This window comes from Lutra lutra, chromosome 7, assembly GCF_902655055.1.
Source record: "Lutra lutra chromosome 7, mLutLut1.2, whole genome shotgun sequence".
In the NCBI taxonomy this organism is placed as follows: Eukaryota; Metazoa; Chordata; class Mammalia; order Carnivora; family Mustelidae; genus Lutra; species Lutra lutra.
Window position 1 is genome coordinate 127,454,931 of NC_062284.1, and position 19,082 is coordinate 127,474,012.

At 36.5% G+C, this 19,082-nt stretch overlaps 1 protein-coding gene across 1 annotated transcript in view; it reads left to right on the forward strand.

Annotated features, from left to right (window-relative positions):
- DIO2 (iodothyronine deiodinase 2) overlaps positions 1 to 19,082 on the forward strand; it is a 224,022-nt gene that overhangs the window by 136,833 nt on the left and 68,107 nt on the right. The window contains 2 exon segments of the mRNA XM_047735554.1: positions 5,048 to 5,139; positions 5,781 to 5,856. The gene's annotated coding sequence lies outside the window, so the exon portion shown is untranslated.

A 19,082-nucleotide genomic window follows, 5' to 3' on the forward strand; every position in this document is an offset into this window, starting at 1 on the left:
TCTGCATCTTAACCAGATCACCAGATATTCCTGTCTACTTTAAAGTTAGAGAATCAGTGCTCGAACAGACCTCCCCACACTCTGTCTCCTCCATTACATTCTCCCCCTGTATCCAGTGTGATCTTTATTTTTTTTTAAAGATTTTATTTATTTATTTGACAGAGAGAAATCACAAGTAGGCAGAGAGGCAGGCAGAGAGAGAGGAGGAAGCAGGCTCCCTGCTGAGCAGAAAGCCTGATGTGGGGCTCGAACCCAGGACCTGGGATCATGACCTGAGCCGAAGGCAGCGGCTTAACCCACTGAGCCACCCAGGCGCCCCCAGTGTGATCTTTAAACAACATAAATATGTTTATACCATTTTGCTACTTGGAGTTCTTTAATGGTTTCCCATCTCACTTATAAAGTTCTAACTCTAGACAATAACCTACAAAGTCCTACAAGATCTGGTTCTTACTAACTACTATTTACACTGAACTTCCCCTTCCTTTCAGTTCTTAGACCACAGCGTGCTTGGTTTTACCTGTAGGACTTGCCTCATTGTTTCCTTTACTCTGAATACTTCCCTGCTGCTCTTGGCATGATCTTAAATCTTCTTAACCTTTCATTTCAGCTTTGAAATGTACAGATGTACATTTTCTTTGGAGAAAATGTACAGATGTACATTTTCTTTGGAGAAAATGTACAGATGTACATTTTCTTTGGAGAAAATGTACAGATGTACATTTTCTTTGGAGAAAATGTACTTGACCACTCTAAGGAAGTTTCTCCAGTTTTTCTCTATTATAACCATGCTGGTTTCATTTATAGCATGTATCTCAATTTGGCATTATATTATCTATTTATTTCTCTAACAATTGTCCATTTCCTCTCTTGGACTATATAAGGGTAAAACCCATGACTACTTTCCTAGTCCTTTCCTAGTCCTTAACTTCCTTGAATAGAGAATGTACTCTATAAATATCCGTTCAACAAATGAATAAGCCATACTGTTGTTATGTTTCTTATTGAATTTTTTAAAGAGTATATAATGAAAGAGAAATTGTTAGTGTTTATAATTCTTGCCATTGTTCCTAGTTGTTTTTGGCTTTTTTTTTTTTTTTTTTTTGTCATTTTACTCAAATTATGCTGTAAGCTATAAAGATTCTGGAAGGTTTTCCTAATACCAAATTTGAACATTATCAGCATAGTGATTTTTTTTCTCCAAGCTATTTGCAAATGTGAGCTAGTTCTCATTTACCTACTATATCCAACAAATATTGTCCTTATATCAAATATCCAGCCATCTCCTTAATGGAAACCAGAAAGTGTTGTCTACAAGTATAATTGCCTTGGTCCAGAGTTGATGAGAAAACATATTGAACAAATATTCTTTTTTCTTTTCTTTTCTTTCTTAAGAGAGTGCTGTAAAGGATGTAGGGGTAATGAGTTCAAGGACTGATGTCTTGAAATATTGGGCTGCAACTGATGCTTAACCCAGGGTCAGAAAAAGAAAACTCCCTTGTGATGTATCATTGCACAATTGCATAAAGCACATGTGTAATAGAGACTTATATCTTTCCCTGAAACATCTGGCATTACTCATCATGAGAAGCAGGTGCCTAGGTTGGACAGACCACATGTCCGTTCCAGGATGACACATTTCTGTTGTTTCTGGGTTGCATTTTAATTTTCTTTGGCTCTTGTCAATGCAAGCACATTAGTGATCAAAATGATAATGCAGAGGAATATTACCTAAGAATGAGGGTAAACAAGGTAGCTGTTGCTTCTAGCTTGATGAAGTTCTGGGTTGCAGAAAATTAGTAAGCCATCCTGTGACTGACAGCCCATGACAGTCCAGATGTAATGCTGGTATACTTGCTGTGACAGGTTGAGTTCCAGCTTCCATGGATGGAACTTGTCTTCAAATGGAGGGTTTGCCTGCTAGCTAGCCAAAGTCTTTGTTAGGTGTTAGCTAACCATGGGTCAGGGTGTCATAAAAGTTTTCTGAGTTGAGCCCTTTTCTCTCACATAAGCTTTTGTGTCTCATAGGATGAAGGCTTGTGAAAGTACTGGAACAAATTTTACAAATGCACAGTACTTTAGCCAGGGTACATCTTGTCACACTTACTAAGAGAACATGGTGAAGTCACCTGTCCTGTTGTGCTTTTCTCCCTTGTTTTACTCTAGTGTGGTGTTAAATCATCAATTGTTAGATTTCCAGGATGAAAACCATCTGGTTATTCAGGTCCATGCACCCTGCTTGTATTGTGATCTCTCTGAATCCGATGCAGAGTATGTCAGGAAATGAATAAGTGAGGTTCTAATAGTGGCAGTGTTTCTCAAGGTCTGGTGTGCTGATTATCTGTTTCAGAATTACCTGGCATTCTTCTGGAAAACATAGACTTCTGGGATGCACCCTACAGATCTACTCAATCAAGGTCTCTGACATAAAGATTACAAGTCATGTGGTCAACAAATGTTCCAGATAATCCTTATGAATTCTAAAGTTAGAGAACTACTAGCTTCTGTTGAAATTAAGTGTGCTATCTTAAAATTATCTTCTAATAGGCTTTCAATAGAATTGGGGATTCAAATAATCAACTTTAAAAATAAGTTTCATGGATCAGCAATGGCCCTACAACACATTCTTGGCTTGTCAGATTTGATACCAATTAAAATCATCCTAAAGTTGACCCTTAGAAATGTAAGTATCTGAGTCCTGCTCAATAGTAACTCTTTATAGATCAGAGACTTATTTTCAGGGGTGGTTTACATGGTCTGGAGTGCATGCATGTGTTTGTGAGTGTATTTGTGCATGTGGGCATATGCGTTGTGAGAAGAAAGGGGAGTTGATTGGGTTCTGTTGTGCCTGAGGACTTTAGATCACCTCTTCATACCCAGATCAAATACTTACAGAATACTAAGAGGAACTCATCTTTTTTCCTTTAGTGGAATGAGTTTAAGAGATTTTCTTTTGCCTTTTTCTTTTCTTTTTTCTTTTCTTTACTTTTCTTATCTATTCTTTTCTTTCCATTCCTTTTCTTTTCTTTTCTTTAAGATTTCATTTATTTATTTGAAAGAAAGTTAGCACACAAGAGGGAAAGAGTGAGCATGAGCAGGGTGGGGTGGGGGAAGGGCAGTGGGAGGGGGAGAAGCAGAGTGCCTGCCAAGCAGGAGACTTCCTGCTGGGTTTAATCCCAGGACCCTGGAATCACTACCTGAGCTAAAGGGAGATGCCCAACCAGCTGAGCCACCCAGGTGCCTCTCTTTTGTCCTTTTCTTTTGCAAATGAATAGATATCCCCTATATAAACTATTCTCATGACTCTTGTTTGTGTTTTGTTTTGTTTTTCTTTTGAAAAAAAAAAAAAATTCTATAGTGCAAAGATGCAAAAAACATCATTAAAAACCAGTCAGGGTGTTTTTTATCCTCACTGCTAGAAGTCATTTCTGAGAAATGTTTATTGAACTGTGATATACAAACAGAAAATACACAAACTGAGCATCACATTTAGCCAGTATTGAGATCAAACAACAGAACGTCATTGAGTCCCCAGAAATCCCATTTGTCCCTCATTTCAGTCACTAAAACTTTCCAAGAAAAACCATTTTCCTGATGGCTAGAAGCAATTTTATTTCTCAAAAATATCTAATCATTTTACTTATTTTTTTCTGTAAATATTAATCTTGCTGCACATATTGGAATCTTTAGCATCTTGCTGATCTATATTAATCCAGTCTGAACTTTCCTGACTACTTGCTGACTTTTTAAAAAACCCTTTTGTTTTGTTAATTTATAATTCTAGAATTTTTCTTTCATTAAGTGATGGTCTCTACATTCAACCTGAATCATTTGTTTGTTTCATGTTTTGTTTCTAACCTATAATGTAGAAATTAAAATTTCAGGGTAGTATTAAGTGTGTAATTAATATCAATTGGGGAACACTTTAGGCAATTGTTTGAACTACATCAGTTTAAAACAAGTGGTTGATATTTTTTTCCATTTTATCTACTGGGTAAACTTGATCAACAAGCAAACCAATTGGTTGGATATAATATACTCAGTGCAATAATTCATTGGAACCAGGAATAATTCATTAAGAATTTATATTTGGTGTATTACGGAACGACAAATAAAAAAGAATATGGGGCTCCTAGGGACTACACATGATTTTCCTTTGTGGTCATAAATCAGACTGGTATTCTCAGCAATAGGCAGGCCTATTGTCTATAAGATTAAAAAGAAAGGTATTATGGAAATGTGAAAAGAGTACTGTACTTGGGGTCTGAAACCTTGTTGTGACCAAAGGCAAATCATATACTCTCAACAAGAGCCAGTTTCTAAATCTATGGAATGAGGATGATAAGATTTCCCTTGAAAAGTTGTGGTGAGAAGTAAATAAGATTAATATTTCTAATCATCTAAGAAAATGCCTGGACGTCATCATGTTCAGTCAGTGTGGCTTTCCTCTCTTTCCACATAGCCAGATAGCGTGTACAAAGAGGTTTAACATGGGAGGCCTGTTTTATTAGAAACAAGAACGCACTATACTCTATCCACTTCCATACATTTTCGATTTATTTATTTCTTATTCTAAAATAAATACATGCTAATTAGGTAAAAATTTGGAAATAGAGTTACGTTGAAGAACTCCCTTAGATTCCATACTCTCAGAGACACACAGTCAATATTGGTTTCAAGCATCTCACTTACCACTGTATTTTCTTCGTACCCCTCTGAATGCTCTGTACATAGTAGATCTATCAGTGTGTCAAAAATTGACCTTTTTCCAAAAAGATATGAAAGTGGTTGTAAATCCTTTATGACTATTCATTATTGGCTTAGCATGAAACCCAGCAGATTTTCTTGTCAACCTACTATATTTCTCAATCCTCAAGGACAGATACGTGTCCTGTTAACTTCTTAAATAGCTCTAGGGACTGAGATTACAGTATCTCTTTTTATAAGAGGCTAGGTCTACAGGGTAGATGTTAATAAAACACACCATTTAAAAATTATTTTATTAGAATTTTAAAATGAAAGCTGGGTTTTTCTTTTCTTTTTAAAGGAGTACAGCAAGGTGGAAAGCACTGAATTAGGAATTCCAGGAGCTGAGTTGTAGACCCCCTCCTTCATTCGTTTCCCTGCCTTGTGATCTAGGTAAGCAGTGCAACTTCTGTCACCTTATAAAAGCAGAGAAAATAATGACTGCCTTGCATTTCCTTTTATGTGGTGATTGTGGAAATCAATTGCAGTAATATATGTGGTAGTGTTTCACATAACAAAGTGCTATAAGCCTTTTGTGTTGACATGGTATTAATAGGAAAAATAGTGTGCGTAACATTAACATAAATATATCTCTTGGGCTATATGTGCAAACAACAGAATTTACTTTATTTTGATGCTACTTCACAAAGCTGTTATGTGTGTGTCCTTAATAATTCTCATGAGTGTATAGAGGCTGAAAAAAATACCTAGAATCACAAAAATTCCCCAATTGCCTGGAACTTTTGTGGATTATCATGTCACCTCTGTACTAAGTTCCACTCTAGAAATTCAGAACACAGAATTAGAAAAAGGGATAATAATTAATTTTCCAGCACTCATCTTACCCAAGAATAGAGTTCTGTTTATATTACCATTTTTGCTCTGTAGATACTTGGATACAGCATGATGATAGTAACTGTTATCCAAGGCATTAAATGGGCTACTTAGCATTTGGGAAAAAATAGCATTAACCATTAAATATTATAATCATGATTCCCTTAGACATGTTGTAACATTTCTGTGTCTTTGTGCAGAAAGAATATGCGCTTTGAAGTTAGAACAAATTGGTTTTGAACCATTGTTCCACTTCACTAGCTTCGTGACTTGGGGGTAAGTTATTATCTGCTCTGAATCTCACCTTCATTAGAATTCAATGAAGTGCCGTATATAGTGTAGTAAGGACAGTGCTTGGCACACTTTTGGCATTGTGTTAGTTCACTTTTCCTTTTCATCATGATACCAAAATGTTTACATGTTTTTTTTTTAAGATTTTATTTATTTATTTGACGGAGAGAGAGAGATCAATGTAGGCAGAAAAACAGGCAGAGAGAGGTGGAGGGATGGGGGTGGCAGGTTCCCTGCTGAGCAGAGAGCCTGATGTGGGGCTCCATCCCAGGACCGTGGGGTCATGACCTGAGCCGAAGGCAGATGCTTAACCCACTGAGCCACACAGGCTCCCCTAAAATGTTTACATATTTTAACAGAGATGAGTGTTTGATAACTTACAATAACATGAAAAATCTATTCCACTTATTTTTCCTAGGCATAGTATAAAAATCCATGCTTTTATCTGCATGGATTAAGAAGTAAAGAATTATATTTTCAAACAAGATGTTTTATTGGGAATTTGTTTACCTTGCCTAATGCAAACATAAGCTATAATTGGATTAATGACTTAAATGTGAAACTAAAAGGACAAAAGGACTAGAAGAAAATATAGGAGGATATTTTAATCATCTCAGATTGGAAAAGGTTTCCCTTTACATGATAGATGCTCAGGGATCGTAAGAGAAAAATATGTCATATTTCATTACACTAAAATTTAAGGCCTCTAGCAAAAAACAAACAAACAAACAAACAAACAAACAAGAAAACCCACACACACAAAAAAAACCCCCATAAAACAAAGGGTGAACTGTGGAAATTTATTTAGAATTCAGAAACAAAGCCTGGTATCCTTAATATCCTCAAAGGCCTTTGTAAAGAGCTCGTACAAATCAATAATAAAAAAAAAGATAAACAATTTAGTACAGTAAACAAAGGTCATGGAAGGGCATATGTTTAGGTAACTCCTTCTTTCCACCTAAAAAAGAGTTACCTTGGTAATCTTGAGTTCATGTCCTGACAACAGAGTATTAAACCATCTTTATAAATGAATGGGAAGACGGTGATCCTATATTTTGCAACTGTGATCAGCTCTGCTTGGAATGAATGAATTTTCTTGACTGAAACCTCTAAGTTTCCTGAAAAAAAAAAAAGTGTTTAAATTCTTGGTTTTTAAAGGGGTGATCTTTCTAAACATGTCTCTTTACTTTGTCTTCTTTATCAGGGCATTAAAGAACCCATACTTAACCCTTTCTTGATGACTTTATTCATCATCACAAGCACTGATGATTATGCAGTGCAGTGAGGGTAGCCAGAGCCCTCTACTCCTGTGCTAGTTAGGTTAAGATGGCTGTGCGGTTTGAATTCTTAGGGAGATATCAACACTAGCAATAAAAGGCAATCTTATAAATTACAGTTACCTTTGAAAATCCCCTGGGGAGTCTCCCCTCTGGATATCGATGTATAATCATTCTCATAAGAATTCCAGAATAGCCTTTTCCTTAGCATGGGAAAGACTTGCTTTTACTATGATTAAGGCTCAGATAAAGTAGTTGGTTCACAATGTGATACCAGGTTCTATGAAAAAAAAAAAATCTGCGTTTGACCTCTAGGGCACTTGTGTTCTGTTTATACTTTACATCAATGTGCTGATTACATCTTCATGCCTATGCCATGAAATACCCATTTTACAGGTGAGTCAGTGGAGGCTTTGAGATATGAAATCCTTCACCAAATCATGGTGAGGACATGGGACATGGGACAGCCTGTGATTTTGATTTAGAGTAATCCTATGTTATACTAAATTTCTTAGAATTGTGTGTAAAATAAAACTAAACAGGTTCTAAGTGAGAGTCCAATAAACTTTTCACTGAATGAAATAAGAAAGTTTTAGGTATGAGCTTTGGAAGTAGGTGTGTACTAGCTATTCAGAAATATGACCATCTTCTGTTCCTCATTAGCATTCTGCCTAGGTGAGGTATTACTTTGCATATCTGCAGAGATGATAACTAAAGTATGAGGTGCCATAGTTTATAACGATATGTTTTTGATCATGTATGCAGCTTGCCACACAGTATTGTATAAAACACATTGTGATTGAGCAATGAATTTCATCTTCTCCTGGGTATCTCGCATTTCACACCTCTATACTGTCATTGTCCTCATGAATCTTTCATTGTGCCTCAGAGTTGGGTAATAGAGTTGAACATATCAGGCATGGAAGCTTTCCTGGAAGGGATGTCTATAATCAGCTGATGAACTGAATATAATTTAGCTATGCATGATGTAACTCCTTCCATATACACCCCACAGGAAAACCCTGAGTAAGGGAAAACAAACCCACCACGGCATGTTCACTTTCTATTCATGACTGTACGATCTTGGTTTCTAATACTCTGGAATAAAAAATGGTGATGTGAATAGCCCAAGTTAAGGTGAGGCTCTGAGAAACAGGGAATTTTATATAAAAACTCCCTTGTAATGATTGTGATCAAATTACTTAATGTTCTTCTGTTCTTTCTAAGAAGACATTAGCTAAAGAATCATTTTCCAAACCATATTTCAAGCAATTAACTAAAATACTTGCCCACATGTTTGCGATTTTATGACATTGAAAGTTTTTCCTATTCTCTTTTCATTGTTCTCAGTGAGAATTCTTTGCATTACTCTTAGGATACATCTCTGGTGTCTTTTTCAGTCATGACTCCATCCACCCTGTCCCCCACCCCAACCCCCCATAGCAGCTCCACAGGAAGAGCCAGTTGGAACACATTTGTTAAATTATACATTTTACTTATTTATAATCTATTTTATTCTTTTTATTAAGCCCCTGTTGTTACAGAATTTCTTCAGTTTCTAATGTTTGAGCTGCCATGAATTACTCCATTTTTTTTTAACTTCAGAGTTTGAAATTACTCTTCCTTAGTTTTGTAAATTCATGTGGATTGGCAGCTCCACATTTTCCTATTCCCACCCCACCTTCCCTTTTGCTTGAGAGAATGCCGCTGCTGGTGGCCACAATTTGGAAATGGTAGCTAATAACATTAACAGGCTGGAGAGCTCTTGCATAACCCCTTCAGGCTTACTCTCTACAAAATGCAGATGATACTAATAACACCTTGTGTAATCAATGTGAGGATTAAACAAATGATGCATATAATGTTCTTGGCAAATTGTCTTGTGTGAGAGAAATGTTAATTATTGTTACGACTGTCATCTCATTTCTTGGAAGTCCTTTTGTATTTGAAACTTGAACTACACTTTGCAGTTCATATTCACTTGGTAATTTATGGAATATATGTTAAGTTGTCTTGATTTCAATTTTTCTACCCATTCAGATTGCTCCTTACCTTTATTTTTCCTTTTAGCTACCACCCTATTTTTCTCCTTTCAGTAGATATTGTGTGAAAGAATGTGCTATATTATCAGCTCTGGGTTCAGAATTTTAGAAGCCATCAGCTCTGAAAACATTGTGGTATGCCATACATACCACATTATGGTACCATCCATACATAAACCGAAACAAAGTTGTATTTTTTTTTAAATAACGTGAAATTCTATAATAGTAATCTCTAGTTTACAGATGATGAAATTAAGGGAAATTTTTCACGTTATGGTTATAAATTTCCAAGTCAATTCACTATACTTGAATTTTGTGCTTTTTCAGAGGGCTAACTGTTGAGCTATTAGTCTCTGCATTAAATAAGTCAGCCTTGTTAAACCAGTTGCCATTTCTTTAGCACACACAATCACACTCTCAGTGAGCAAGAATTCTTGTCCCCTCACAGGGCCTTCTAGCAGGACTAAGAATCAATTTAACATGAGACCAGTTAATAGGAGAAAATCAAATTTAATAGCATATGCATGGGGAATCCACAAAGACATGGAAATTCCGAAGATAGTCAAGCAAAATGAAGTATTTATGTCATCCTGAATTAAGGAGAAGGGGGTAAGGGTCTGGGAATTCAGAAGAATGCAATTCATAGGGAATAAGAAGAACAGATGTTCAGTAATTAGATGTTACCTTGTTATGCAAATGGGTCACTTACATAAAAATTACCTTTGCTAATAACCCTTATTCTGAGAAAGATGCCCAGTTTAGATTCTTCTTTGTAGTTAAGTGAAGGCCAAAAGTTTTTCTTGAGCCTGCGGGGTATGGATTGCTTTCAGCTCAAAATAATGTTCATGCCGAAGTGGCCCATCTTGGCTTTGGCCCCTACCACACATACTACTTTGTGTGTGTGTTTGTATGCCTGTGTGTGTTTATATAGTTATATAGTTAACTATCCAATATAGTTAAGATACATAATTATATGGAATCACGATATTATTCAAAGCATATAGGCTGGAAGGGAGATTATAAGACAGCTGTTACATCTGCCATTTGCTAATAGGTTTTCATGTCAGTTTCTTTTTTTTTTTTTTTTAAAGATTTTATTTATTTATTTGACAGAGAGAGATCACAAGTAGACGGAGAGGAAGGCAGAGAGAGAGAGAGAGAGAGGGAAGCAGGCTTCTTGCTGAGCAGAGAGCCCGATGTGGGACTCGATCCCAGGACCCTGAGATCATGACCTGAGCCGAAGGCAGCGGCTTAACCCACTGAGCCACCCAGGCGCCCCTCAGTTTCTTAATATCTATGAGTCTCCTCTCTTGGTCTGTGAAAATGGGTCATAACAATATTTGCTTCTTAGTGTTACTGTGAAGATTATGTAGGTGACACCATTTGAGAAGTTATTTAGCACTACATAATTTAAGTGAATTAAATTTTTAAAAATGGCATACTTTCTTCGTCCTATTAAATCATTCAGATGTGAGATCAAGGTCAGTACTAAGTAATTGTTATCTAGCTATCTGTGTTGTTCCTGGCTGCTTACTGAGCAAACTGTCTTTTTATCACTAATGTATGAGCACCAAGACAAAAGTCCTAAGGGAAAGGCCAAGGGACAGATGTGAACAGTTATACCTACTTCATGGACTTCTTGGGAGGTTTAAATTGCTTTTTTTTTTTTTAAGATTTTATTTATTTACTTGACAGAGAGAGATCACAAGTAGACGGAGAGGCAGGCAGAGAGAGAGAGAGAGAGGGAAGCAGGCTTCCCGCTGAGCAGAGAGCCCGACGTGGGACTCGATCCCAGGACCCTGAGATCATGACCTGAGCCAAAGGCAGCGGCTTAACCCACTGAGCCACCCAGGTGCCCTAAATTGCTTATTTTTAAAGTGTTCACCACACTGCCAAGTGCACAGGAAATGCTAAATAAATGGGGTGTTGTTGATTTTTATTGGTGAACATCTTTGGAAGCAGGGTCCATTCTGACTTTTGGCCAAAGTCAGACTCCAGGTTCAGGATTTGAAATAAGCAAGGGTAAGAGTACGATTGAGGTGAGGACGTCTAGAGTGAACACGGAGACATGCAGAGTTTATGCAGAGAATAACATCAGTCCACATAATGTTCATGAACTGTGATTCTGGATAAATTTTTATGGATACAGATTCTGGAGAACCAAGGTTATTTTGGAAAATGCTGTAATCTCTCGTTGCTTTCATGGACGATGAGTGATGTAAATCAGAAGGCCTTTGTTTTTCTGTGTGTCTAGGGGATTGAGTGCAATTTAAAGGTGGTCCCTGAAACAGAGCTGAAATTTTCAGCATTCTGAGAGGAGGATGCACTTGAAGATTCTGAGAATTTGGGGAGGAAAGAGAAGAATAAGCAAGGTTGGCTAGCATGTGGAGAAAGAGAAGAGGCAAAAAAAGAAAAAAAGGTCTTGGTAGTGATTTGGAAAAGAAGAGAAACATCTAATGGAAGCTTTTAAAGGTTTTGGAGAGATGTGCAATTTAAATCTCCTCCTCCATCTTCCCTACAGAATCTTCAGTAAAACCTGCTCTGCTCATGAGTACTCTGGTGTAGACGGATTATTTAGAACTGTGAGATAACAGAGGTACCTCCAACACAGAGATAGCACAGAGCTGGTGCATTTGAGACTATCTGGGCTACACTCTGCTTTTCTCTGTCCCTTTGACCCTGGCATTTATTGTTCTTGGAGGCTTCTATTATGCAGAACAAGCTTCTTTGTAGCTTTTTATCCCGAAATGTCCAGATTTGAATTCATCTTCAAGTTCGGCTCTATTCCCGGGAAGCTCCAGTACTAATTTAAATCACCAGAGAGCACGTGCACTACTTTGCTATGAGGGTTTAGATGTATATAGTTCGAGGGATTAGGAGGCAAGATCCTGGTGATGGTGCTACTGAGAATTGCATTAGTTGCTGCTGGCTATAGAGAAAAGCATAATGTAATGGTATAATTAAAAAAGGTCCATGTAATTTTTGATTTGGATCCATTTGAAGTTGAATCAAGTTTCTGTCTTGTTTGCAAGGTGACCTCAATCAACTTACATAACTTCTCTAAAATTTAGGTGTTCTGATCCATAAACCCTTTCTTCACAGAGTTATAAGATTATTACCCACAGACAGGTACTAGTAGTCGAATGGCAACAGGTTGAAAGAGTCTAGTAGAAATCATCATTGTCTATTAAAGTGAAAGATATTTTTCTCTTGGTTTTAATATTCCTCTTTGCTAAATATTTTGTAGAACATGATTAGTACTATGGTATACCAAAAGAAAGATGCGCTTTGATAAATGTTCACTCTTTCATAAGAAAGCAATTGTAATAGTCAATCAAGTCTTCAGATATTCTTTTATTTTTATTGTAAATAATCTGATAAGTTTCCAAACATCCAGATTCATAGTAATAATTAATATTGACTCCCTATATATAAAACTCAATTTTTTAAAAAATTATCATTATTAAACCGAGAGGAAACAACTTGACAATGTTTTTAAGCACAACCTTTTCAATAGTGGTGAACACTTCCAAAACCAATTATATATCTCAATAGCCATGTGAATATGTTACATTTGCAAATGTATTCTTATCTTAAAATTTGTATTATTCAATTAGTACATGAACTTAAAGTATAATAAAGGGGAGGACTACTGAACCATTTACTAGAGAAAAAGTATGTAATTATTTATTCTACCAAGTCAGTTTCAAATTTCTAGTGTCTCTGGAGCTAGGAAATGCCAACCAATTTGAAAAGGAGATAATCACAATCTCTTCGCCAATATTTTCTGTCTTAAAAGAACTAAGAATTATGTCTAACGTTTTTCTTTTAGCTGTTGCTGGGCAAAAATTTACCTTCTATAAATCTTGCCCATATAATAAGCATAGTGGTGCTTGAGAAATATAATGGATAACAATGGTAGTTTTGTAGAAATGTCTTTATTAAAGACAATGGTAGTTCCAGTATATAAACATTTATGGAATAACTAAGGGGGTTAAGAAGGGAGGTTATCTTTAAGTTTCTTAATCATGTTAGTTGTAGAGCATTGGGAATATTGTTCAAGTTTCTTTCTATTAAAAAGATAATCTAAGGCTAAGTTTAACTAGAAATCTCTTGAGCAACCAATATGCAATCATTTAGTAAAGAGAGAGAAATTAAAAGGCTTATACAATAAAGTTTTTTTTTTTTTTTCGAGTCAATTTTAAACTCACTTTAATAGGGACTAGTTGAAAGTCAGGAAATGACAGATGCTGGCGAGGATGCGGAGAAAGGGGAACCCTCCTACACTGTTGGTGGGAATGCAAGCTGGTGCAACCACTCTGGAAAACAGCATGGAGGTTCCTCAAAATGTTGAAAATAGAACTACCCTATGACCCAGCAATTGCACTACTGGGTATTTACCCTAAAGATACAAACGTAGTGATCCGAAGGGGCACATGCACCCGAATGTTTATAGCAGCAATGTCTACAATAGCCAAACTATGGAAAGAACCTAGATGTCCATCAACAGACGAATGGATAAAGAAGATGTGGTATATATACACAATGGAATACTATGCAGCCATCAAAAGAAGTGAAATCTTGCCATTTGCAATGACGTGGATGGAACTAGAGGGTGTCATGCTTAGCGAAATAAGTCAATCGGAGAAAGACAACTATCATATGATCTCCCTGATATGAGGGAGAGAAGATGTAACATGGGGGGTTAAGGGGTAGGAGAAGAGTAAATGAAACAAGATGGGATTGGGAGGGAGACAAACCATAAGTGACTCTTAATCTCACAAAACAAACTGAGGGTTGATGGGGGGAGGGGGGTTGGGAGAGGGGGGGTGGGGTTATGGATATTGGGGAGGGTATGTGCTATGGTGAGTGCTGTGAAGTGTGTAAACCTGGCGATTCACAGACCTGTACCCCTGGGGATAAAAATATATGTTTATAAAAAATAAAATTAAAAAAAATAGGGACTAGTTGATAATTAATAGAATCCATTACTAAGACTTGATGGCCTGCTCTAGTACTTTAAGAAGCATATTTATTCATCTTCAAAGCCAGGGGATAATGCTTTTGAAACTAGGTCAAAGGGAGAAGTAGTTTTTCTTGGACTATCATATGATCTAATATTGCTTGACTTCTATACTGCTGGGTAACAGACTGCAACAAAGATATCATGTGATTTGTTTACATTTCAAAGAAACACATTAAAGACTTTATTTCATTTTGCAGAGTTGAGAACTTTTGTGATACCTCTACAGTTGATTTTAGGGCTTCATAAAGATCTTAATGTAATTTAGCCAGAGCAATTCCATCCGGTTAAACAGTGATTTTGTTGTTTATGCAGTAAAACTTAAACTGACCCTGTCTTCCCCCTCACCCGCCCAGGGGAACTTACTTAAAATCAAGTCTAGGAAACCAGTAGAATATGGTCGACCAGTTCCTGATAACAGAGCCCAAATACAAGGGCAGGTCAGGTCAGGTGGAGGTAACAGAGCCCGAATGCAGGGATGAGTCGGGCCAGGTGGAGACATCCAATCAGTAAAGCATGCATACTGTCTCCCTAGCTACCAAGGAGTGTGGGCCCCGCCTTTTGGGCGTCAATCCTGACTTAAGGTGATAGGCTAGCTCAAATAGCTACTATGCGGTGAATTGTAATTCAGTTGGCCACCTGTGTGTGGCCAGGCTCAACCACATGGCCTTTGCTCTATAAAAGTTAGTCCACAAGGCAGGGAGCCCTCTCTGTAAGAGGCAACCCTGACCAATCGGTTTGATTCTCGATGCTTGGCGCGAAATAAAGCTTTGCTTGACCTTCGCTTTGTATCAGTCTCATTCCTTTGACCATGGACCCAACACTTAACAATAGATTTTGTGATTTTTTTTTTCTGGTCTTATCTAAAGCAATCTAATTTCATAATCTTCATCTCCATTTCTATCTCATCTTGTACCCCTATCTATCTCTATCCATCTCTCTCTATATATAATTCAGCCTATAAAATAACAACACTATAGTAAGATACATTTTAAAATCTGGATGATATAGCTATGCGTTCCCATGTTTTAATAAATATCAGTTTAGGTTATTTCAGTGTAGTGCACCTAAACTAACAAAACCCTTTTCATGTTTATGCTTGGTGTTAGCAGAGGCACTCGGCATTTATGGATCATGGCTGATGCCCACTACTGTAGATGAACTGTTGCTTTCTATGTCTTGACACCTCTTTTTAAAGTCTAAGAAAATTCTAATTGTTTTAGGAGGGAAGATGAAAGACATTAACATTATCTCACCTGGGGAAAGAAAGCTCCTTGAGAATCTTCTAGAATAGAATCTTGAAAAGTACTGGTTAGTCTCCATCTACTCTGAAAAATAGTTTTAAAGCAAGAAGAATTTTGTTCATGTCTAAGGAAGAACTTCCTAAGAATAAGGATTTCAGACACTCACATGACTTACAAAACATAAGCCTGGCATTTTTTCTCTCCTCTCATCCATAGGAAAAAAAGCAGTCCATGGGAGCCACTGTGGATGTAATGGTTAGAGGCAGAAGACTTCCTGGAATCCAATGAACCAATCAGTTACTTTTTTCCCCTCAGTAAATGTCTTTCTCTCTCTCTTTTTCTCTCTTTTTGTTTTTAATTGGGAAAGTGTCAGTATGGAGTACATTTTAGATTAGTTTTAATGTGTTTTATGTTAGTCATTTCATCACATGAAGCAACTTCTACTGAAATCGGTCGGTTGAAATAACAACCTATGCTAACTTTAGACAAAATTAGGAAATTGATTGATAGAGTTATTCTTGGTATTTTATTTCTTCTACATGTTCTTTTATAAATCCTAACTCTTTCTGGTAGGCAATGTGGTGTAATAGAAAAGTACTGGACCTGACAATGAAATCCACTTTCCCATATAGCAGTTGGTCTTCTGGTCCCAGTTGCTGAACCTGAGTCTCTCTTTCCTCGTTTCCAAGAGGATTAGCAGTCCTGATTTATGGAGCTGATATGAGCATTACATGACACTTCACAGAGTATTTGAAACAGAAGAAATGTTTTCTTTCTTTCCCTCTTAAGATCTCTCCTGTCACAAAAGAAAGCAGTATATCTAAACCATCCTAAGATGTTGTTGTCTTAATAAGTTACTCTCTTCCAGGAATATTTGAGTTTAGAAATAGCCTGTACAGAATTTTAAATAACATATCACAGGTGAGGAAGGGAGACATTTTAGAGTACAAGAATACTCTTGGTTCCCTTAAATAAAACTGTGGAAGTGATCACATGCATCATTTACATATGATTCTGGCTAACTTGCTCCTGGTCTTGTACAACTTATCAGCTAGTTGGCCAACGGTATTTGGCATCATGGCTTTGATGTGGTGACCATTTATATGACATGTTAAAATGATGACATGCTATGAAATATCCAGTTCTTAAAAAGGTACAAAATTCTAACACATGCTATGAGATGGATGAATCTTTAAAACATTTGCTATGTTAAATAAGTCAGACACAAAAGGACAAATTTGGTATGATTATAATTAGATGAGATACCTAGAATAGTCAAATTCATAGAGACAGAACAGTAGTTTTCAGAGCTGGGGGAAAAGGGAAATGGAGAGTTACTGTATAATGGATAGAGATTTTCAGTTTGGGTTGGTGAAAAAGTTCTGGAGGTAGGTAGTAATAATGATTGTATAACAATGTGAATGTACTTAATGCCATTGAACTGTACACTTAAAAATGGTTAAATTCAGTTAATTTTGCATTATGTATATATACCACAATAACAAAGGTAAACTGCTTAATACAAAATAATGACATAATGTAAATGCTGAAAAGAACACAGATCCAAAAACAGTATCAGAAACTTGGAAAAAAAAAATTTGTAAAAGACATATTTGAAAGAATTGTTACCGTAATATACAAAGAACCTTTTTAAAAAGAGTTTATTCACTTATTTGAGAGAAAGAGAGAGCCTGAGCAGGGCAGAGGGGCAAGAGGGACAGAAGGAGAGCAGGGAGCAGATCCCTTGCTGAGCAGAGAGCCTGATCCCAGGTCCCAGGGCCCTGAGATCATAACCTGAGCCAGAGACAGACACTTTACCAACTGGGCAACCCAGGAACCCCTACAAAGAACTCTTAAAACTCAACAATAAGAGAATGAACAACTCAATTAAAAATGGGCCAAAGACTTTAAAAGACATCTCCCCAAAGAAGATATGGAGATGACAAATAACATATGAAAAGATATTCCACGTTATATGTTATTAGGCGTGTGCAAATTAAAACAAAAATGAGATATCACTACACATGTATTAGAATGGTCAAAATCCAGCACTCTGACACCAAATGTTAGCAAGGATGTGGAACAACAAGAGCTCTCATTCATCACTGATGGGTTTGCAAAATGGTACAGCTGCTATGAAAGACAATTTGACCTTTTCTTATAAAGATAAACATACTCTTACTATATGATCCAGCAACCATGCTTTTTGGTATTTACTCAAAAGATTCAAAAATTTATATCCACACAAAAGCCAGGATATAGATGCATAGAGTAGCTGTATTCATAATTGCCAAATTTAGAAGAAACCAGGATGTCCTTCAGTAGGTGAATGAAAAAACTGTATTACACTTAGAAAATGGAATATTATTCAGTGCTGAGAAGAAATGAGCTGTCGAGCTATGAAAAGGCAGAGAAACCTTAACCAAAAGTGAACCCTAATGTAAACTATGGACTTGGGATAATAATGATATGTCAGTGTAGGTTCATCAGTTATAACAAAATTACCCTCTGGTGAGGGATGGTAATAGGGGAGGCTGTGAAGACGGGCTATGTGGGATCAGAGATTGTATAGTAAATCCTATATCTTCCCCTCAATTTTGCTACAAGACTAAAACTCTAAAAAAATGTCTATTTTTTAAAAATGTGCACGGAGCATAATTATATAGCTTGGTTTATTTTAATAAACTTGAATGTAACTTTTGTAATCAATACTCAAATCAAGAGATAGGAAAATATTGGCATACCAGGAACCCCCATGTAGCTCTTTCTAACCACTACCAACTTGCAATGATTAACCACTATCTCAACTTCTAACAATATAGGTTATATTTTATATTCCCCCCTCCTTTTTTTTTTTTTTATACTGGATACAAATGGAATGATATAGTATATACTCTTGTATCTGGCTTCTTACACTAACCTCTTTTATTTGTAAGAGACCATCCATATTGTTGCCTGTAGTTGTAGATTGTTTATTTTCATTGTCACATAGTATTTCATTGTGAAAATATCCTATAATTTATTGATTCTCTCCACTATTGATATATTTTTGAGGAGTATCTTGTTTTGGGTGATTGTGAAGTGTGCTTCTATGAATATTGTACTGCATTTTTTGGTGAACATATGGTACATTTCTGTTTAGTTTATACCTGGGAGTAGAATCGCTAAGCCATAAGGTATATAGATATTGTCAAGCAATTTTCCAAAGTGGTTGTATCCATTTACACACCACGAGCATGTCAATATTGACTTGCTCTGCATTCTTACTTGCTTCATCAAGTTCATCCTTGGTTCATCCTGCCCGTTTATTTAGTTCTTCTGGAGGGTAGTCATATAAATTGATATAATTTTTAAAATGACTTCATAATTGACTCTATTGTACGTATTTAGATGTCTCTGCTTTTGGTTAGGTTGATGCTCTGGTTAAAAAAAACAACAAACTCCTCTTATTCTTTTACCCGACATCTAAAATCTTATTTCACATCATCTATTCATAAATAAAACAGTGGATTTTTGGTGTGGGTTCCACTTTTGTTTTCTTGGCAAATACTTCAAAAGGCAACTGGTAGCATCAAGATTCCAGTGTCCTGGTATGAATAAATTAAGAGTTGTCTCTGCAGAGTTA